Genomic DNA, 23,902 nt, shown 5'->3' on the forward strand with positions numbered 1-23,902 from the left:
CCTGGAGAATCAAAGCTTCTATAAATAAAGGGTTATAATCATTGCCTCAGTTGTGCACCAGCTGGGTGCTTCAATTTCCACCAGAAGACGGGGTAAATAGTTATTCTGCTGATAAGAGCATATATTACCCAATGCTGGTGGCCATTGGTGTTGCTAGTAAACATTTCCCATTAATTTGTTCCTTAGCATTTGTTGGATAATGTCAAAGGATGCAGTTTTTTCCTGGCAATGAATTGAAACATTGTCACCTTCCTCTGTTTTTCCTTCCAGCAAACACCCTGACAATTGTGATTCTTTGCAGGGGAACCTGCAGCCTTTCCAGATGTCTCTCTGTCTATATGTTGGACATGTCAATAGCAGATCTACTGCCCATTATCAACAATGTGCTGTACTCCATATTATCAGTTATAATGTTCCCCTTTCATTCCTGTCACTCACTTCAAATTGTAAGTTACTTCTGTATATCATACCTGTTGCAATTGATGTGTCCATTTTGTTCACTGCTTCCGTCACATTTGACCGATTTGTAATGATCTGCTGGCAAAGGTTGAAGGCGAGGTATTGCACCAAGAGAACTGCGGTTTTGGTTATAACAACCCTCCTGGTTGTGATTATGTTAAAGAACATTCCCATCTTGTTTGCCTATGAACATCAGCGAGTAATTCACAAGCTGCAGTGGGGGTGTCAGACACATGGAGCATTTTTCTCCTCACCCCCAAGGGCTGCGTTTGCCTGGTTTCACACTATGTGGGTCATCCAGCTTCCCTTTACATTAATCGCCTTGTTCAATTCTATGACAATCAAACATGTCTTGCTCAGCAGCAGAGCATGGAGCAGTCTACGAAGTACCCACGGTGAGATTCATCGAGATCTAGAGATGGAGAACCGAAATAAATTCATCATTTTCCTCTTTGCTGTATCAGGCTCTTTCTTACTGCTGTGGCTGACGGCAGTGATTAGTTTTGCAACAACTAGAATGGTCAACAGCATTTACGATGGAGGGGACCGCACAAACCCTGGGTATATCGCCACCGAAACGGGAATGATGCTAAAATATTTGAGCTCCTGCCCAAAAACATTTATTTATGCTGCAACACAGGAGAAGTTCAGGGAGGAGCTGAAGAAGGTGCTGAACTCTCCGTGGCGACTAGTTTTCAGAATCATTCAAAGCCAAACAAATGCAAAGTAGTTTCTGTTTGGAAATTGTCTCTCAGTTTTGGTTCCCTTGCTCGTCTGGATCGGATTATGAGTGTCTTTTATCTGTTAGTATCCTCAATAATTCCTGGTCTGCTATCCTACCTCTCTTGGCTCTGATTGCTAGCTATGAGAGTGCAATTGAGAATAAAAAGAAAAAAAGTGTGGATGCAGGAGATCTGAAAAAACATAAAAAAAGGCAATCACTGAAGAAACCCAGCAGCAACTGGTGAGAGAAAGCTGAGTTAATGTTTCGAGTCCAGTTACCATTCTTTAGAACAGGACAATAAGGTCCCCTTTCCACAGATGCTGCCAGACCTGATGAGGGTTTTCTGAGCAATTTTTGATTTGAAGTTATTCAAAAGTTTGTTCCTGTTTTGTTTCCCTCTGGAGCTCAATGGGAAGAATGTGTTTGGGGTCAGGCTGGTGGATGTCACCGCTGTTACATTTTCTTACATTGCTCTTGTCGAGTGAGGTTATGTCCCCAAGAACATAATTTGTTCTTTTTGTGGTTAATGGCAAGATATTATTGTTATATTCTGAGAAAACAATTTATCTGACCGCCCTACCGAGTAGGCATTCCTGAAATAAAACCAATGAACACACGGAATCACAATTATCCACTGTATCCATTCCTCCCGATGTGGTCTCCTCTGTCTTGGGGAGACAGAACGCCTACTTGTAGAATGCTTCAGTAAATATTTCTGGCAGGAAACAAACCCCACCGCCCCATGGCCAAACACTTTAACTCACCCTCCAACCCTGAAGGACATGCAGGTCGTGGGCCTCCTCCACCACCAAACCTTTACCACCCGACGCCTGGAGAAAGAAGGGTTTTTTTTCTGCCTTGGGAACCTCCAACCACATGGATCAATGTGGATTTCCCCAATTTCTTCATTTCCCCTTCCTCCCACCTTATCCCAGTTCCAACCTTCCAACTCAGCACCACCCTCTTGATCTGTCCCATATGTCCATCTTCTTTCCCACATATCCACTCCACACTCCTCACTGACCTATCACCTTCCACCTCCATCAACCTATCTCATTCATGGCTACCTTTCCCCCACCCCCTCCCATTTATCTCTCAGCCTCCTTGGGCTCCCCCCACATTCCAGATGAAGAGAACATGCTTTTAAACGCCAATTCTCCTGCCCTCGGATGCTGCCTTACTGGCTGTGCTTTTCCAGCACCACACTCTTCAACTCTGATCTCCAGCATATGTCGTGCTCACTTCTTCCCAGAAAACAAAATTTCACCAAGTCAGTCAGGTGCTCATGGATTTACAAGAAAGAAATAAAAAAATTGAGGCATGAACTCCCTCTGACAAAGCCATGCTGACTATCCTTAATTAACCCGTACCTTTCCAGTTGGGTATTAATTCTCTCCTTCAGAATTGTCTCTAATAATATCCCTGGTGCAAGACTCTGGTGTGTAATTTCTTGGGTTCATCTCGACCTACTTGAAAAGGGAAACCACAGTAGGCATCCTCCAGTTCTCTGGCACATTCCCTGTGGCCAGAGAGGAGGTACCAATCTGTGTGGGATACCCTGCAGTTTCCTGGCTCCCTTCCCACAGTGGCCTGATGTGGAAATCACCAGGGGACTTGTCTACTGCAAGCCCAACAAATACTCTTCCATTCTCTTAATCAAACTATGGATGTTCCTCTCAGTCCCTTTTTCCTGAATTCCATACCTATGTTCTTCTTTACAAAAGTGCAGTTGAGGAGAAGCATTCATTTCACACCCTTGGAATATCCTGTTGCTCACACACAGGTTGACCCTTAGTCACTCAAGGACCCTACTCTTTCCCTGGTAAACCTCTTCCCTTTAATATATCTATAATAATCATAAAACTCTCCCTAATCCTGTTTGCAAGTCCTTTCTCATGCACCCTTGTTGTTCTTCAAACAGCTTTCTCAAGTTCCCTCCTGCACATCCTGTCTTCCTGTTGTGCTACAGCTGAATTGCTCACTTTGGATTTGATAAAAGCCCTACTCTTCTCTCTCATTCAGTCCCGAATTGTCCTGAACATCCAGGATTCTCTGAACTTATTGCTGTTACATGTCCCTCTGCTGGTACAAGTGGGAGTGGTACCCTCCTCAGCTCCTGTTTGAATGCCCACCACTGCTCTGCTGTGGAGTTACCCACAAGGAGATGTACTGAGTCAACTTAGGCTAGAAACTGCTTTATTTTAATAACATTTGCCTTTCCCCAATCCAAAGCCATTTCTTTGTGACTGTCTTTATACTTGCCCACAATAAATTTGAACCGTGTTGTGGATCCTATTGCTAAAATGTTCCCCTACACTGTGCTATTTCGGACACTTGTCAGGTTTTTATCCCCAGAACTAGATACAGCACTGCACCACCCCTTTTATGTATTGTTAGAAAAACACTCTCCTGCATGCATTTCAAGAAATCCACTGCCCCTCATCCTTGACTCTATGACTATCGCCCTTTATGTTGGGAAATGTGAAATTCCCCCGTATAATTACCCGATTCTTACTTTGCACACACGTCTGTGAGCTCTCTACATAGTTGCTCCTCTATTTCCTGCCAGTTCTTCAGGGGTCTATAATACATTCCCAGTAAATTGGGTGCTCCCTTGACATTCTCAAGTTCGACCCACAAAGCCTCATTTGAGGATCCATCCAAGATATCATCTTTCCTTAATACAGTACTTGATAACGTCATTAACGGTGGTACAATACCAACCAATTTTACACCCTCCTCTGTCTCACCTGAAGATCCTGAACCCCAGAATGCTGAGTTGCCAGTTCAGTCCTTCCCACAGCCATGTTTCTGTCAGGGTGCCAACAGCACACTTCCTTGTGTCAATGTCATCAGTCTAATCTATTGCAATCCTTGCATTCAAGTAACAACGACCCAGCAATGCTTCAGTCTCTTGACACACAACATCGCTGAATTCACGCTGACCTGTGTCATTTGCTGCAGCATGATGTAGCTCTATTTCGTAAATATTGTGGGACCCCTGCCAGACTAGTTTTACAATGTGCACATATTATTTTTTTTGTAGCTAAAAGACTGACTGTCCATTCGGTCCATCTCTCTCCCAATGTTGTAATCTTCGATCATGTCGTCTCATCTTTCTTTGATGCCCCAATGAAAAAAAAACAAAGTGAGGGTTTTTTTTACTGAAATGCGAACATGTGAGATGGCAGGTTTGGTTGAAAAACTAAAATGGTAGATAATTGCAAGCAAAGTGAACGTTCTCAAAAACCCTGAACATAACAGTTTATAACCTTCAAAATCCATGGCAGAACAACATCCAATCTATTCCCTAACACCATCATTTTACTATTGGGCAAAATAAAGATACATTTCCTTTCCCTGTCCATGAGCTAACTTTGAATTAACAGCTTCTTCTCCTTTTCTGTCCATTGAGCTGAGAATTATTTTCCCCTGAATACGTTGAAAACATGGATTTTACAGTCATTAATAATTGTGACCAAACACTAGGGGTCTCCAATTCTCAAAAACCCCTCTTCCTCCTGTGTATTTATTACTCTGTCTGCTCTGAACAGCTGATGTGTTCCCACAGAGACTATACTTGCTTCTGATTTCAAATAGTTGTCTTTCGCACTTACGCTGAAAGGATTCAAACCTAATAAATAACTGAGCATCGGGTCATACAGAACGGAAACAGACCCTTCAGTCAAACCAGTCCATGCCGATCATGTTCCCAAATTAAACTCATCCCACCCTGTCTGGGCTTGGCCCATATCCTTCCAAACATTTCTTATTCATGTATTTATCCAAACGTCTTTCAAACATTGCAACTGAACTTGCGTCCATTTATTCCTCTGGAAGTTCATTTCACACACGACCACTCGGTTATAATTCTGTGTCAAGATGTTGAGTGACTCTGTGAGCTACAGCTAATGGTCGTTCCCCAGAATACACACTGAGACAAACATCGACTGCACAGGGAGGAGTGTCAACTTGGTGAAAGACGCTCTCTGGTCTTTCTGAAATTTGTTGGTCTTTCAGAGCTAGGAGTTGCCCCTGTCCGAGTGTTGCAGACTGGCACAGTCCAAGGTGCAGGCAACATGCTGAGGGGATGTACTAAAGCTTGGGGCAGCTACCACCAAGGCACAGTGGGGAAAGACCACTGTCTGAGGTCATTCAGCTGAAGGGAAATGGGGGTCAGTTAGTTAGCAGACGCTCCGGGTGCCTCAATATATGTAAATATAGTCTTACTCAAATAAGAGATGTCTTTGTTTTGTTTACTGGATAGAGTCAACTCCAATGTTTGTTTTACTTTCCTCATATGCCATTGTACAAATACCGAAATGCTTTAGTAACTATGTATGTGTATCTGGAATAAAGTATATTTTTGAAATAAGAAGATTTGAAAAAGTGATTATAGCAGAGATGGTGACGAAAAGACAGCTGTGACTAACTTTGTTTGTTTGCCAAACAGAAACATGTCCTTCGTGAAGAATATAAACCAGCAGAACGTACCATTCCTACTTCTAAACAAACCAATTGCTTTAACACAAGAAGCATATGCATACAAAAAAAAACAGAAGGGAAAGTAAAATTACAGATTGATCAAGAGGGGTTTGTTCCGAGAGTCTTGGTCTCACATCCAGTTCGCTCCAGTCCTCATGTTCCAATGTGTAACATTGTCAATGTTGGAAGCTAATAAAAAGGGATAGAATTATCTAAAAGGAAACTTAGTCTCATTAACTAACATACTGGCTTCAGTTGTTCCTGCATATTTTTCTCTTGCACGCTGCTTCAGTTAAACTGCAAAGTGGTTTTTGTCTCTTGCTATCTGTGACCTTTGACACTCAGTTAGTAAATACACAAACAATGATCAGTCGCTGATAGTTAAGGATTCAGGATTAATGCTACCAACAGACACAGATCAGTTTGCTTCAGGCTCAATGTCAAGTTTTACTATAAATGGTGGGACATTTTCACTGGTGTTTTGGGTAAGAGACCAGCATTTGATGAAAAGGTTTTGATTGAGAAGAATGTGCATGTTAAAACCGAGCTCTTAGTCAGAAAGTTACAGCAGGGAGCACTTGGGCTGATCTGGCTGAAGATAATCTTTATCATCACGTTAATTAGTTTTGTTTTTAGAAATGTAATGACTTGCCTTGTGTTTAGCAAACAGCTGAACCTCATTGCTCCTGATAATGAGGGATATGAAGCATTGAAAAGATTGGAATACATGAAACAAGAATCACCTTGCAGCGATAACATTTATCAGACAAAACAAAAGTCCAACAATAAGGTCAGGTTTTGGAGTGAAACCTTTGCACTGGGGTTTGGAATGAATTGATTAAGTATCATCCGTTTTGTGTTTCAAGGTTCTGTACAATCAGCACATTCTGCTGCAGTGGCTGCTATTAATTCCCAAGTGGTGCTGATAACATTCAAGAGAAAAAGGACCCTCTTGTGGTGCAGTGTTAACGTTCCTATTCTAAAGCCAAGAGGCCAGGCTCAAGTCTCACCCTACCCCAGGTGGTGTGTAATTGAATCCCTACAGTGTGGAAGCAGGCCATTTAGCCCATACCAAATCTCCAAAGAGCATCCCTCCCAGACCAACACCCTCCTATATCCCCGTAACCCTGTATTTCCCACACCTAACCCACATAACTTGCACATCTCTGGACACTATGGAGTACCTACAGATGATCAATGCTCCGGACCAGCACACCTTTGAACTCTGGGAGGAAACTGGAGCATCCAGAGGGAACACAGACACCACACAAACAGCCATCCGAGTGTGGGATCAGTACCAGATCCCTGGCGCTGTGAGGCAGCAGTGCTAACCACTGAGTCACTGTGCCACGCATCCCTAAACCAGTTGGTTAGAAACATAGATTAAATGAAAAGAATGATAAGTTACAAACATCCAGTAAATAGCCAAGCTCTGGAACTGCGACTGAAAATCGGGTTCATTAATATGTTTGTATTGATACCATGCAAACAGAAAGTCATTTATATCCAACTCAATTTCTTAGAGTGGACATGACCTTCAGTTTGCTGTAAATAATACTGGTTACTGATAATCATGTTCACAGAAATCCTAATCATTGATCAATTTGTTACGTATTAACTAAAGAGTATGGTTTAGGGAGAGCCATGGCATGCCCATGTTCCATGTGTACACTCAGTCAGTCTGACAGGTTTGTATCGGGGAAGTAACATTCCAGATCTCCAGCCTAATTTTCCAGCAGCAAGGTTCCACATTCATGGATGATAAAAAATTTGAATTCAACAAACACTCATTTTAAAAAAAAAATACGTCAGCATAGTAATGAGCATTGACGATTTTTGTAAACCTATCCCAAAAATGTCCTTCAGTCTGAGTAAGATAAGGGCCTATGGTTTTCGAGGCAAGGTACCAGCCTGGATAGACGATTGGCAGGCTGGCAGAAAGCAGAGAGTGGGCATAAAAAGGTCTTTCTCAGGATGGCATCCGGTGACACGTGGTTTTTCCACAGGGGTCAGTGTTGGGACCACAACGTCTCACTTTCTCCATTAGCAGTCTAGACGGAGGAACTGTGGGCATTCTAGCTGAGTTTGTAGATGATACAGAGATAGGCAGAGAGACTGGTTTGGAGTGTGGGCCAAGAAGTGGCAGATGGAATATAACGTGGGAATGTGTGATGCCATGCACTTTGGTAGGAAGAATCGAGACACGAATTATTTTCGAAATGGGGAGAAAATTCTGAAATCTGAAGTGCAAAAGGATTTGAGAGTTCTAGACCAGGTTTCGTTTATGGTAAACGATCAGGTTGAATCAGTAGTTAGGAATGCAAATACAATGTTGTCATTTACGTGGAGAGGACGAGAATATAAAAACAAGGATGTACGTCTGAGGCTTTATGAGGCTCTAGTCAGAGCACAGTTACAGTATTGTGAGGAATTTTGGACTCTATACCTCAGGAAGAATGTATTGACTGCAGAGCGGGCCCACGAGATGATCCCAGGAATTAATGTTTTAACATATGAAGAACGTTTGAGGATTCTGGGTCTATACTCGGGGCGGGGGCCGGAGGGTGAGGTGCAGGGTAGAAGGACGAGGGGGGCTCTAATTGAAACTTCCAGGATACTGAACGGTCTGGATAAAGTGGATGTTTGGAAGATGATTCCCATGACAGGAGAGAGGAGACATGAGGGTACAGCCTTTGAGTAAATGGAAGACTGGGAAAAGGAGAAACACCTTTAGCCAGAGAGTGGTGAATCTGTGGAATTCATTGCCATAGAAAGCTGTGGAGGTCAGATCATTGAGTATATTTAAAACAGAGCTCGGTAAGTTCTTGATTATAAAGAAGATCAAAGGTTACAGAGAGAAAGCAGGAAAATGGAGTTGAAAGTCTATCAGCCATTATTGAATGGGTGAGCAGACTTGATGGGCTGAATGGCCTAAATTTTGCTCTTATGTAATATGGTCTTAGTGAAGGACATCTGCAAGCCTTATATGGTCTGGCCTACGTATGTCTCCAGACACAAAGCAATGTGGCTGAATCTATCGTGTCAAATGTCTACAACGTTTAATTGTAATTAATTGGAATAAACTGATTGAATTAACTGATATCAAGTGAGACTCCGAGATTCATCCTGAAAATCCCTCATTAACAAAGATCAGGATCTTTGCCAATGTTGGCACAGCTTTCCCCCAGACACAACACAGAATAGCCTGCCATATCCATGAACACTGAATCCTATATGACAGGCCTGTTAGCAGACACCACCATTCCTGGGTATGTTCCCACCCAGTGCCAGGACTGACTCTCCAGAGGTGAAGCCACCCCACTGTGGAATCGGGACTAAGCTCCCCAGCGATTCCTCTTTGTGCACACAGAGTCCCATTAAATGTAATGGGCAAGGAAACCTCCTGCTAATGACCATATACCACCCCCTGACAGTCCCCCAAAACCTTCCTGTGTGCGTGTCCATGTTGTACACCAGCTGGAGGGAGCATGAAGGGCTATTGGAAGGGACTTCAATGTCCATCAGGAAATGTAGTTAGTGTGGAACCCGGATGGGATGGGCTGTCTAATTTCCAGGCTACACAAGTTGCCAATCGGACTTGTTGAGAGGAGAAACTTGAGGGAGAAATCAACTTAGTTACAGAGTCATACAGCACGGACACAGACCCCTTGGTCCATCTAGTCCCATGCTGAGCATAATCTGAACTAATTGGGCGGCACGGTGGCACAGTGGTTAGCATTGCTGCCTCACAGCGCCGGAGACCCGGGTTCAATTCCTGCCTCAGGCGACTGACTGTGTGCAGTATGCACATTCTCCCCGTGTCTGCGTGGGTTTCCTCCGGGTGCTCCGGTTTCCTCCCACAATCCAAAGATGTGCAGGTCAGGTGAATTGGCCATGCTAAATTGCCCGTAGTGTTAGGTAAGGGTTAAATGTAGGGGTATGGGTGGGTTGCGCTTCGGCGGGTCGGTATGGACTTGTTGGGCCGAATGGCCTGTTTCCACACTGTAATGTAATCTAATCTAGTCCCACCTGCCTGCTCCTGGCCCATAACCCTCCAAATCTTTCCCATTCCCAATTCTACTTACCCAATTGTCTTTTAAACTTTGTAAATGTACCCCCCACACACCACCTCCTCAGGATGTTAATTCCATACGTGAACTATCATGTGTAAACGAAAATGCCCCCTCACCTTAAAAATACGTTTCCTAGAGTCTTAAAATCCTGCATTCCAGGTGAAGCAATTAGACAGAGTTCGGAACCCATCACCCAGTAACACTTTACTCCCTAAGGCACAGTACTCTGGCTGTGGGCAGCCAGTTCAGAGTCAGTTTTCAACTGAGGAGATTCTAATCTCCTGGTTATTATTTTTCGTTTGTGTCGTGTATGTGCAGGTGTAAGATACAGTGAAGAAACAATGAGTGCAGAAACCCTTACTCACGTTCCACCACCAGGAAGAAAAGAAATACCTGAGTGACAGTGACAGGCAGTGCCCTTCTCATCAGAGGGCAATGCCTCACTGATGGGAAAAGTGAAGGGGAGGGCAGGGATCAAACCAAAATAGAATCGGGGAGTAGGGGTGGGGGTGGGGGGGATAAAACACTCCATATCCTGTGGTGCCCATCTCTCCATGAAAACCTCAAAGTGCTGATAAACACCGTATGCTTCATCTCCAGGGATACACTGGTATTTGCTGTTTGTATATTTTATTTCTTTTTCTATTTTTTACTTTAGGCCCAGGTTGCAGCAGTGGAGTCAAGCCCAGGCTTTAGAGTGGAGTCAGGCCAAGGCAGCAGCAGTGGAGTCAGGCCCAGGCTGCAGCAGTGGAGTCAGGCCAAGGCTGCAGCAGTGGAGTCAGGCCCAGGTTTCCGCAGTGGAGTCACGTCCAGGTTGCAACAGTGGTGTCAGTCCCAGGCAGCAACAGTGGAGTCAGTCCCAGGCAGCAACAGTGGAGTCAGGTCCAGGCAGCAACAGTGGAGTCAGGTCCAGGCAGCAGCAGTGGAGTCAGTCCCAGGCATCAACAGTGGAGTCAGGTCCAGGCAGCAGCAGTGGAGTCAGGCCCAGGCAGCAGCAGTGGAGTCAGTCCCAGGCATCAACAGTAGAGTCAGGCCAAGGCTGCAGCAGTGGAGTCAGGCCCAGGTTTCCGCTGTGGAGTCACGTCCAGGTTGCAACAGTGGTGTCAGTCCCAGGCAGCAACAGTGGAGTCAGGTCCAGGCAGCAGCAGTGGAGTCAGTCCCAGGCATCAACAGTGGAGTCAGGCCCAGGCAGCAGCAGTGGAGTCAGGCCAGGCAGCAACAGTAGAGTCAGGCCAAGCCTGCAGCAGTGGAGTCAGGCCCAGGTTTCCGCAGTGGAGTCACGTCCAGGTTGCAACAGTGGTGTCAGTCCCAGGCAGCAACAGTGGAGTCAGGTCCAGGCAGCAACAGTGGAGTCAGGTCCAGGCAGCAGCAGTGGAGTCAGTCCCAGGCATCAACAGTGGAGTCAGGTCCAGGCAGCAGCAGTGCAGTCAGGCCCAGGCAGCAGCAGTGGAGTCAGGCCAGGCAGTAACAGTAGAGTCAGGCCAAGGCTGCAGCAGTGGAGTCAGGCCAAGGTTTCCGCTGTGGAATCACGTCCAGGTTGCAACAGTGGTGTCAGTCCCAGGCAGCAACAGTGGAGTCAGGTCCAGGCAGCAACAGTGGAGTCAGGTCCAGGCAGCAACAGTGGAGTCAGGTCCAGGCAGCAGCAGTGGAGTCAGTCCCAGGCAGCAACAGTGGAGTCAGGCCCAGGCAGCAGCAGTGGAGTCAGGCCCAGGCAGCAGCAGTGGAGTCAGGCCCAGGCTGAGGCAGTGGAGTCAGGCCCAGGCTGCAGGAATGAAGTCAGGCCCTCGCTTCATTAATGGTGATGGTGACTGGTTCTGCAGCTGAATACAGCCCAATAAAAGAAAAGAAACACAAAAACAAAACACAAAAACGCAAGGCAACCGATTTCTTCCCAACAGTACACTTGCTGTGGCTAACCAGCTTGGAGTCAGTCCACAGCTGATGAGACTGCTTGATTATACATAAGATTTTTTTTTATTTTCTTCATTCTTTTTTGTAAATCTCCACACTATTGCCAAACAGCGGTAGAGTTTATTTATTCCCAGTACCCATGTTGTATGAATGCAGGTGGAGGACACAGTGAATAACAATGAGCGCACCAATCTTTATTCATGACCCACCACCAGGAAGTAAGTGGCCAGCGACAAATAGTGCCCTTCTCATGAAATGGTGACCAAGGAAGGGAAAGGGGTGGCAGTGACTGAATCAAAATAGGGTTGGAAGTGGAAGTAAAACACTCCACTTCTTATGTTGTCCACCATCCCTGAGCAGAGCAAGGGTGTTCGTAGACACCACATGCTCTATCTCCAAGGACACCCAGGTCTCTCCTGGTCCTCCATGTCACCCATCAGTCTACACCCCAATCCCAGCAACCTCCCCCGCCACTGCAGGAAGTGAAAAACCTGCACCCACACCATGTCCCTCACCTCCGTCCAAGGCCAAAAAGGATCCTTCCACATCTGACAGAAATTCACCAGTACCTCCATTGATGTCATCTACTGTATGTGTTGAATCCAAATTGGTCTCCTCTACATTGGGAGACAGGAAACCTACTTGTGGATCATTTCAGAGAACATTTCTGGGATGCCTGCAGCACCTAACCCCACTGCCCCATGGCTGAACACTTCACCACCCCCTCCCACTCCATCAAGGACATGCAGATCCTGGGCCTCCTCCATCGCCAAACCATTACCACCCGATGCCTGGAGGAGGAACCCTTCATATTCCGCCTCGGGACCATGCAACCACATGGGGTCCACAGTTTCCTCATTTCCCCTCAGCCCACATTTTCCGAGTTGCAAGCCTGCCCCCCTGACCTGTCCATCACATTTCCCACCTATTCTCTTCACCCTCCTCTCCGACCTCTCACCTTCTCCTTCACCTTCATCTACCTATTCCATTCTCAGCTACCTTTCCCCCCAACCCTACCACCCTCCCATTTATCTCTCAGCTTCTGCAGAATATTCCAAGGGGGGCTGTGATAGAGCAGGTAACTTTGTCATGGGAGGTATTTAAAATTGATGAGGAAGGAGTGTTGAATGGACTGTTAACATTAAAAAGGCGTCATGGCCTGGTAAGGTCCATCCAGGCATACTGAAGGTAGTGAGAGTCAGAACTGTGGGAAACTCACCGTAATCTTTCAGCCTTCCTGGAGGCAGGGCAAGGGCCAGAGGGCTGGAGAAAAACAAACTTTACAGCCTTGCTCAAGAAAGGTGTTCAGGATAAAGGCAGCAGTTAGAGGCTGGGGTTCTGGATCACAAGCCCATTAAGATTACCACGACTCCAGTACCTGCATCTGTGAAAAAATTAGATTAAATCAATTGATCAATATAACAAAAGTTTCACAATTACAGAGATCGGCACAAAAACAATTGCAACGTGTTTCTTTGTGAATAACATGTCTGTAATTTATTGTTTAGCATTTTGTTCATTGTATTGCTCTGATAAATATTGCCAATATGAATGGTAATGATAAACTTGTTGAATAATTTAATTTAGATCCAAAACGGCAGCACAAAGATAACCTTCGCAAAAAGAACGAGAATCTAACAATCACGGGAGAAAACAGAAGAATTCGGAGATTTCCACTGAGGGAAAGATACACCAAAGTAACAATTGTTCCTTCACTGGGTGAGCAGGAACAAACAGACAATACACTGAAGACCAGGAGTACGACAGGTGGAGAATTCTGGAGGAAACCTGAGCAAAATCATCGGGAAGAAATACCGTTAGATAGGTTACTGAGAAAACATTGTAATCAGACGGGAGGCACTGGGACCACTCTCATCATTGGACCATCAGGTTTTGGGAAAATTACCACAATACAGAAAATAATACATGGCTGGGCAGCAGGTGAAATGTACCGAGAGATTGACGTGATCTTTCCATTTAAAGTGCAGCAATTGAATTCCATCGATGGGACAACCTGCATAAATGAACTGATATTAGATTTCTTTCCCAATTTCACAAACTACTTAGAGTTTCTGTGGAACAAACCAGAGAAAATATTATTCATATTCGATGCCTTGGATCTTTTCAAGAAACCTATCGATTTCACTGAGATGCCGAGTGACAATGATGATGGATCTCAGAGTTTCGGGCCTGAACATTTGTGTGAAATATCCCACATTGTGTGGAGTCTTATAAAAGGGCAGTTGCTGAAAGGCTGCTCAGTGTTGGGAACAAGTTCCCCATGGAAACTGCAGACTCTTGGGAAAGTCGGATTAAATCGAGTTGTCGATATCCTGGGCTTCAGTGCAGACACGATGAAAGAATATTCTTATCGCTGCTCTGTAGCTGGACAGTTTGCTTCAGATTATATTGAGCAGGGTGTGAAATTATACACCATGTGCCATAATCCTCGCTTCTGCTTGATTCTGTGTTCAATACTGGAAACCCTGCAGAAAGAAGCAGCCCAGATACCAGCATTCACAACCGTACAAAGGTGCTCCTCACTTACCTCACTTAGGAAGAAATGTTTATATGATGATGTTAATGCTCACAATATGCTTCTGAAATTGGGTAGTTTGTCCTACGGGGGATTTCGCACCAAAACCATTGTGTTTAAAAGAGGCAATTTCAAACAGCACAATCGCCCTATTTCCAATTGGATCTCGGGATTTGTGATGGAAATTCAAGACAATGATGGCATTGGCTGCCTGTTCATTCACTCCATTTTGAAGGATTTTGTTGCTGCACTCTTCAAATGTCAAAATACACCAGTTGACCAAGTGAAAAAAATCATGTTTACATTAGAATAGATTACTTACAGTGTGGAAACAGGCCCTTCGGCCCAACAAGTCCACATCGATCTGCAACCCACCCAGACCCATTCCCCTACATTTACCCCTTCACCGAACACTACGAGCAATTTAGCATGGCCAATTCACCTGACCTGCACATCTTTGGACTGTGGGAGGAAACCGGAGCACCCGGAGGAAACCCACGCAGACACGGGAAGAACATGCAAAGTCCCCATAGACTGTCGCCTGAGGCAGGAATTGAACCGAAGTCCCTGGCGCTGTGAGGCAGCAGTGCTAACACCGTGCCGCCCTTACAGAGTCATAGAGACGTACAGCATGGAAACAGACCCCGCTGGTCCAACCCGTACACACGCCGACCAGATATCCCAACCCATTCCAGCTCCAGCCGCCAGCACCTGACCCAAATCCCTCTCACTCATATACACATCCAAATGCCTCTCAAATGTTGCAACTGTACCAGCCTCCACCACAGCCTCCGACAGCTCACCCCACAAACTTACCACCCTCCGCCCGAAAATGTTGCCCCTAAGATCTCCTTCACACCCCTCCTCTCTCACGCCAAACCCATGCCCTGCAGCTCCAGACTCCCCGACACATGGGAAAAGACCTTGTCCACTTATCCCATCCATGCCCCTCAACTCTGCAAACCTCTACAAGGTCACCCCCCCCCCCCCCCCCCCACCCCCAGCCTTTGGCAATGATGGTATTGGCTATGTGTTCACTCACTCCATTTTGAAGGATTTTGTTGCTGCACTCTTCAAATGTCAAAATACACCAGTTGACCAAGTGAAAAAAAATTCTTCCTGAACGGCACAATTGCGCGGACAGCAGGTTTAAATTTGTTTCACGTTTTTTCATTGGCCCCTCATCACCAAATTCAGTGAAACAGATTGGGTTTTACTGGGAAGAAGTCCACTCTGAAACAGCTTCAAATGTATCAGACTGGCTGAAAGAAAAATTCAACAGTTATGTGCAGAACCTGGAAGGTGAGAGAAATCAAAAAGGTGTCCTTGAAATATTGTATTGTCTCCTTGAATTAGGAGATGCCATGCTGCTAAAAGATGTCTTAATGCCAGTGAAAACATTCTGATTCACAAAGTGCCCTCTTAAAACCTTTATCTGTACGGTTCTTTCAAAAGCCCTCATGATAGTTCAGGAGATTGAGGAGTTGAATCTGGACAGTTGTGGGATAGGAAATGAGGGCATCCACCAGCTGGAGTCAGGGTTACATAAATGTGAGGAACTCAGGTAATGTAACGCCATTGTTTAATAACATTGTAACATCATAATGTGATGGAGCAGTATCTGAGGCAATATCTATAAATAACTCATGTTGTATTAATCAAGGACAGGGTATTGTCAAACCATTCATGGAATCATGATGACATGAAATCACTGAACATAATCAAACCATCGGTATAATACCACCTCGTGCAATGATCTGTCAGTAAACAGATTTTAAGAATATAAAATCTGAATACAAAATGAAAAGATCTTTTGCTTCTTTGATTTAATCACTCACAGTCTCCCATTTTCCACAATAACCATATCGTAGAGTCATAGAGGCGGACAATAAAATAGTGCTGTATTTGAAAGACGTGCATGTGTGATGCCAACGTGTATAAATCTGTTCCCAGTGATGCTGGGTAATGGGATGAGAATAATGAGGAGTTTTTTTTCCTGGGATAGTTTTATCCACAAACTTTGTGATTAGAAAATAGCACCCGATGGCATTATTTGGTCAGACATGACAAGACTTTGGTTACCTTGTTGGTCATGTTTGAACAGGCATCAGAACAGGAGTAGGCCATTCAGCCCCTTCAGCCTGTTCTGCCATTCAATGTCTGATCCGTCTCCTAACTCCACATAGCTGCCTTTGGCCCATATTCATTAGTACCTTTGTTCAACAAAAATATACGTAACTCCAATTTAAAATCAACAACTAATCCACTGCCATCTGTGGAACAATGTTACAAAACTCTCCCAACCTTTGTGTGTAGAAGTGATTCCTCACATCTTTTTTGGAGAGTCCAGGCCTAATTCTCAGGTTACGCCTCTCATTCTAGAATGACCTATTGGCGGAAAGCGTTTCCTGGAATTCGTGACTTTCCCTGAACCACACCAACTTCTAGGCTATTCATGTATCTGAAACGAAGCGAGACCCCTAATAAAATGCCATGGTGAAACTAAACGTTCCCTTCATACCATTAGAAACCCATCAGGATTGCTTGCTGTTCCCTTTTACTCTCCAGCTTGGCTTTGAAGACTCTTCAGTCCTTTCAATGCGATTAATTTTGTTCAGCCATCCACTTTGCAGCGCATTATGCAAATAAGTTTTCTTAAGTGTCTCCCATTCTATCTCCAGACTTTACAATTAAAATTGAGTGAAGAATCTGTACCCTCTGAGGCTCAGTAATATTCTCATACCAAAACAAATAGACACAATCCTTAAATTAAATTTCATCTCATTTCTTCCTATCCTGTCTCTCCAAAACACCAGTAACAAAACAGACCCGTTAACATTTCCAATCCTACTAATTTTTCCCTTTGAATTATTTATTTTTGTATTCTTTGTCAGACTCAACATGAATAACCTGGTTGATTTGGGAGTGACACATCTGTCTGCCTTCTGAAGTATTTATATTGCAAAATACAAGCATTGTTGTAAGTAATTAAAATATCAAACGATACAAGTTATTTATTCACACAAATTACAATGTACGTGTTAGTAATTATCAGCAAATGTTACACTTCCATTTCTACTATTCTGTTACTAATTTAGACATAAGAACAGCTGATAGAACAACAATTACAATTAACTTGGAAGTTTAATGTGATTGCTTGCAAGTTGGCCTTTATTTTTCCTCTCTGTATGTGCCCAATGTTACTGAGAATGTAACTTGTGATTTTCCTTCAATCAACGCAGTTTAAAATCCAATAATCTCACAGACACCTGTGTGTAAATCTTAATCTCCACTTTCTGTGAAAGTACTGTGCTGTTAAAACCGGACATCAGCAATGATGATCTAAATTGTGACCATGCCAACAGGCTGACAGACAAATCTGTTCCTGTACTGCCCCATTCCATTCAGAATCACACATAATTGAATGAAATCAACTGATTTGTAATTTGCATGTTCTTTGAAGGGAAAAAGTTTGTCTTCCATAATTTATGTGCATTGATTTGTGGAGTAAGCACAGATTGAATGAAATCCCTATAGCGTGGAAACAAACTAATCGGCCAATAAGTCCACACCAATCCTGCAAAGAATATCCCACCTCGACCTATTTCCCTACTCTATATTTACCTCTGACAAATGAATCTAACCTCCATATCCCTGAACACTATGTACGATTTTAAGTCATAGGCTCATAGAGATGTGCAGCATGGAAACAGACACTTCGGTCCAACCTGTCCATGCCAACCAGATATCCCAACCCAATCTAGTCCCACCTGCCAGCGCCCGACCCATATCCCTCCAAACCCTCTTAAATGTACCAGCCTCCACCACATCCTCTTGCAGCTCATTCCATACACGTACCACCCTCCGTGTGAAAACGTTGCCCCTTCGGTGTCTTTTATATCTTTCCCTTGTCACACTAAACCTATTCCCTCTAGTTCTGGACTCCCCAACCTCAGGGAAAAGACTTTGCCTATTTACCCTATCCGTGCTCTTCATAATTTTATAAACATCTAAAAGGTCACCCCTTAGCCTCCGACACTTCAGGGAAAACAGCCCCAGCCTGTTCAGCCTCTCCCTATAGATCAAATCCTCCAACCCTGGCAACATCCTTAAATCTTCTCTGAACCCTTTCAAGTTTCACAACATCTTTCCGATAGGAAGGAGACCAGAATTGCATGCAATATTCCAAAAGTGGCATAACCAATGTCCTGTCTAGCCGCAACATGACCTCCCAACTCCTGTACTCAATAATCTGACCAATAAACGAAGGCATAACAAACGCCATCTTAACCATCCTATAAACCTGCGACTCCAATTTCAAGGAGCTATGAACCTGCACTCCAAGGTCTCTTTGTTCAGAAACACTCCTTATGATATTACCATTAAGTGTATACGTCCTGCTAAGATTTGCTTTCCCAAAATGCAGCACCTCACATTTATCTGAATTAAACTCCATCTGCTACTTCTCAGCCCATTGGCCCATCTGAGCAAGGTCCTGTTGTAATCTGAGATAACCTTCTTCGCTGTCCACTGCACCTCCAATTTTCGTTTCATCTGCAAACTTACTAACTGTACATCTTATGCTCACATCTAAACCATCCTAATCGGCACATCTTTGGATTGTAGAAGGAAGCCGGAGTACCTGGAGCAAACCCACGCAGAGACGAGGAGAATGTAGAAACTGCACACAGACAGTCACTGAAGCTGGAATTGAGCCCGGGCCTCTGGCACTGTGAGACTGCGGTCCTAAATACTGAGGCACTGTGCTGTCCCAATGATTTGGTTTTTAGGAAATGTACTATTTCCAATGACAGTCACTGAAGGATACCTGGTATTTTGGAGTCCTAGCATAAAGGTCAAGAAAATTTTCTCAGACATCTCTGTCATCTCTAACAGTTTTTCACAAGGTCGCATAGAATACTGATTTGGTTTTTTTTCTGATCCTTCACTAACATACGATTGGTCTCACAAATAGGTATTCTGACAAATGGGTCTAAATCACATTGGGATAGCTGGGCAGCATTAACGTATTTATTCTACGATCTTGCAAGAAAGGGCATGAAATGCAGAAGCAAATGAGCAATGAATATTCAAACCATTACACAGTTATACTTTTGAGTTGCGTGAGGTCACGTCTTCTGATTCCTGCATTACCCATTCACCTTTATTCTCTGACTAACTTGCGATCCGCTCTTATTATTTCCACCCCCCACCTCCCCACTTCTCCAAGTTGGCAACCCTTCCCTCCATAAGTGCTGATATAAGGAAGAATTTGCTAAACTGGGATCTTGATGTTCCTTTTACTTTATCTGTTTTGTTTGTAACATCTTTCATAGGTACATTCCATTCCTGAATATACATTTTACCAATGTGTCTTTTCTTGCCTAGTTTATGTGTTTCAGCTGCCTCAGCTATTTTGCTGAGACTAAATTATTTAAACTATCATGATGAAAGAAATTATTTACTAGAATAATTATGCACTAACGTTAGTACCCAATTATACATTTCCCTAGTGCTTGCTGATTTAATCATTGTCTTCAGTTGCCCTTTACACTCGATTTACCAGCACTATACTTAAGCTTATTATCACTACCTTTTTGTGAAAACAACACATTCCCCATTTCTTACACGAGGAGCAGGAAAATTGACGTTTCAGGTAAAAGTCCTTCATCAGGAATGAATCCTGATGAAGGGCTTTTGCCCGAAATGTCGATTTTCCTGCTCCTTGGATGCTGCCTGATCTGCTTGTGTTTCCAGCATCACTCTAACCAAAATTTCTAACTCATTGTTGCCAGTATCACGGTCAATGTTAATTAATAGATTCTTTTAACAAGATATTTGTACTTCCCTGTCTTTGTTTCTACAGCAAACCCAATGACAATTGTGATTTTTTCCAAATGAAAATGTGGCCTTTCCAAATGTATATCTGTCTACATGGTGGCCATGGCAACAGCAGGTCATGGTGATGCTCATCAACGTGACGTTATACCACATTTTCAGCTTTAATTTTCCATTTTCATTATGGACATTCACTCCCATTTGCAAGCTAATTTTATATTTAACCACCATCACCATTGAATTGTCCATTTGGTTCACTACCAGCTTCACATTTGACAGGTTTGTAATTATCTGCTGCCTAAAGTTTAGAACAAGCCATTGCACGCAGAAAACTGCAGTGACCGTTACAGTAGCATTCTGTGTCATGATGGGGATAAAGAACATTCCATTTCTCTTTGCATTTGAACCTCAGCAAATCATCAATAAGATGCAGTGGAGTTGCAGGACAAGGGAAAGCTTCTTCTCTTCACCACCAGGGGCAGCCTACGCCTGGTTTCATGTTGCCTGGGTTGTCTGGCTTCCCTTTACATTCATCATACTGTTTAACTCTCTGACAATCAGACGGATCTTGGTCGGCAGCAGAGCCCGCAGTGGACTGAGAGGGACACGTGGGAAGAATCATCAAGACCTCGAGATAGAGAACCGAAAACATTCCATCCTTTTACTCTTCGCCGTATCAGGCAGCTTCATCCTGCTGTGGCTGATGGCAGTTGTTGGTTTTGCAATAACTGGATTAGTTAACACCTCTTATTACCGAGGTGATCGCACCAATCCTAGATACATCGCCACAGAGGCTGGAAATATGTTGGAGTTTTTGAGTTCCTGCCCTAACACGTGCATTTATGCAGCAACCCAGCGGAAATTCAGGGAGGAACTAAAGGAAGCATTTAAAGAGTTATGGAGACTGAGTTTCAAGACTTTTTTTCTAAACTGAAGACATGCAAACTAAGATTCCCTTTGTAAGTTTAGACTGCAGTTTCAGTTTAGTTTCTGACTGAGGCTGGGTCTCTCTCTTTGTCACATTAACATTGACACTGCAATTTCACAGATAGACTGTGATAGACTGTGTGTTTCCGTCCTTTTAATCACTTATTGTCTAAAATCTCTGTGATTGTCAACAGTTCATTCCACTATCGCTCTCCACGCAGTTCATGTGTTTCTCAAACACAACTCGTGTAGACAGCAAAGTTTATTCTGCTGCGGGCTATCCATTGTACATTATCAACCTAGATTGAAGTTGGGTTTGTAAGGAAGACTTTTTCTTTGTTGTTTGATGAGCAAATCGTTCATTGTTAATCCTCCTGCGATGGTATTTCTAATCCATGAGTCTCCCATGAAAATGTTGTTAAATCGTAGAATAATACAGTGCAGAAGATGACCTTTAGCCAATCAAGTCTGTCCCACCAAAAAGATACTACTTACTACACTAAGCCCACTTTCCCACATTAGTCCATAGCTTTGAATGTTATGACACTGAATGATATCATGCAAGTCCTTTTTAAAGATTGCGTGGTTTTCCTGCCTCAACTACCCTCCCAGGCAGCAAATTCCAGACCCCTAGAACCTCTAGGTGAAAAGGCTTTGCCTCAAATCCCCTCTAAACCTCCTGTCTTTCACTTTAAATATATGTCCCCTTGTTATTGATTCTTCAACGAAGATGACTAACTGCTTTCTATCCACCATGACTCTCAATTTTATGCACTTTTAATAGCCTCTGTTCTAAGCTTATTTCTTTGGCACTGCGAAGGTAAAGTTTATTCTCAGCGACCAAGTGTAGCAGGTAAAGAGGTTACAATATTAAGAGACACAGGATCCTCTTAATCTGTGAGGCGAAAAGATGTACCTCTGAAGGACTACTGACAGAAAAGATAAGAGTAACGAGAATGCACAGTGAGACAAGATGCCCTCGTTTGAGTAAAATGAGGTTAGAGTTGTGACATAGCTGCTCCTTGAACAAGGTTATGCAGTCCTTGGATTTTTTTTTTAGAGAGGTCGTAAATGATATAGACTCCAAAAAATATGGAGTGGAAGGTTTTAGGGCCAATTTGATTATAGCTCACAGATACTGCCTCAGGCAGAGCTCCCAATTTAAATAAAAGATTTGTACAATGAAAGAGGAGTGGCCAGTTCTCCCAGTTCAGCTTTGATCTAGACTTTTTTAAAAACAATAGTGTGAAAACAAAGGCTGTTCGACCCACATATGGTCCAGGCTGGTCTTCTCTCTCTGACTTCTATCCTATAAGTACTTGTGTTTAATTTTACCCTTTGTCCCAAGGGGTGTTTATGGGGATTTTTGCAAGTATTGGAAACAGTATCATTAAATTTGGATAACCTGTTGGGTTTTTGGAGAAGTTATTTGTTTGTGTTTCGTTCGGTAATCTTGAAAATAAATTCTGTTTTGTTTAACACTAAGTGGTTTGACGAGCTGATTCTCTCCTGAAATATCCACCCTACACCTGCTTGAAACAACTTGCAAAGTTAGGGTCTGGGCTACCTTTTTGAAATAGTTTGAGGTGTCTGGCCTGGTCCGTACTGGTTGGAGTCTCTTTGTGGGATTTGTTCTGCAGTTCCAAATTGGGATTAGAGTTGTTGAACTTGATGCAAGCGAGTGGAAAGTGTTAGCATCTTTTGATTTAAACCGTGTTTTGGATAGCAATGGTTCTTTCAGTCACCAAAAGATTTCTGGGGGTGGAAAATGTGACCTTGGGGGATTTTGCAGATGGTCATTAATTCCAAGCTGCTGGAATCAGCAGACAAGCTGGACTTGGAACTGCCTTCTTCTGTGAGGAAAGGAGAGTTAATTACAGCAATAGGTTGGCATTTGGATTTGCTGGAAATGCCATCAGAATCTTTACAGTTGGCTAAAATCCAATTGAAAATGAGGTAGCTTAAGGGAAAGACAAAAAGCAAGGAATTACGATTAAAAGCAGAGGAAAGAGAAAATTCAAGAGAGAAGAGAGAGAAAAAGAGAGCAAAGTAAGAAAGAGAGAAACTTTGAATTTCAGAAGTTGGCACTTAGAAGGAAAGTCAGCTTAAAACGATGGAAATGAAGGTAAGATTAATGAGGAAGAGAGTGAGGATGAGTAAACCCATGGAAGCCAAAGGCCACTCGAGAAAGTGATTAAGTATAATTACCCATTGCTTAAAATTGATGAGAAGGATGTGGAAGCCTTTTTCGTCTCATCTCGAAAGGTCGCTGAACAAATGTGGTGGCCAGTGACCACCTGGGTTTTGCTGATCCAAACACAACTTGTAGGTAGAGCTAGTGAGGTATTTGCATATCTATCAGAGGAGGTATCTAGGACATACAAGGAGGTGAAGAATGCCATCTTAAGTGCATATGAAATTGTGCCAGAACTCTATAGAAAATATTTCAGGAATCGATGGAGGGAACCTGCTCAAATCTACATTGAGTTTAAAAGGATCAAATAAAGTAGTTTTGATAGGCGATAAAACAACGCAAACCTATAATGCTCTTAGAGAGATAATTATTTTGGTGGACTTCAAAAATTCACTTCCTGAAATAGTGAGAACTCATGTGGAAAAGCAGAGAGTTAAAGTGGCATGATTAGCAGCTGAAATGGGTGGTTCATGAATCGACGTTTGGTTTCCTAAATCAATTTCAATCTATGAGGGATAGAAATTAGGAAAATATAATCCTCACGTGGAAAGGGAAAGGGAGTCCTTGGTGAGGAACATCAGGAAAACCTACCAGAGGGTAAAAGGAAACTTTTGGAAGGGAAAGAGAAGTTAAAAAGCTCTGGTGTTTTCACTGCAATAAAGTAGGCCACATTAAATCACAGTGTTAGTGGGTTAGGAGAAGCACTGGAAAGCCAGATGTAGGAAAACAGAATAAGCCAGTGAATTTTGTTAGAA

General features: G+C 43.4%; 1 pseudogene; it reads left to right on the forward strand.

Moving 5' to 3' along the window:
- The first annotated feature begins 745 nt into the window (after window positions 1-745).
- On the forward strand, window positions 746-17,626 carry LOC148138373 (nucleotide-binding oligomerization domain-containing protein 2-like; annotated as a pseudogene).
- Window positions 17,627-23,902: the final 6,276 nt, after the last annotated feature.

This window comes from Chiloscyllium plagiosum, unplaced genomic scaffold, assembly GCF_037043375.1.
Source record: "Chiloscyllium plagiosum isolate Xiang-an unplaced genomic scaffold, Cpla_swu_hap1 HiC_scaffold_40, whole genome shotgun sequence".
Lineage (NCBI taxonomy): Eukaryota > Metazoa > Chordata > Chondrichthyes > Orectolobiformes > Hemiscylliidae > Chiloscyllium > Chiloscyllium plagiosum.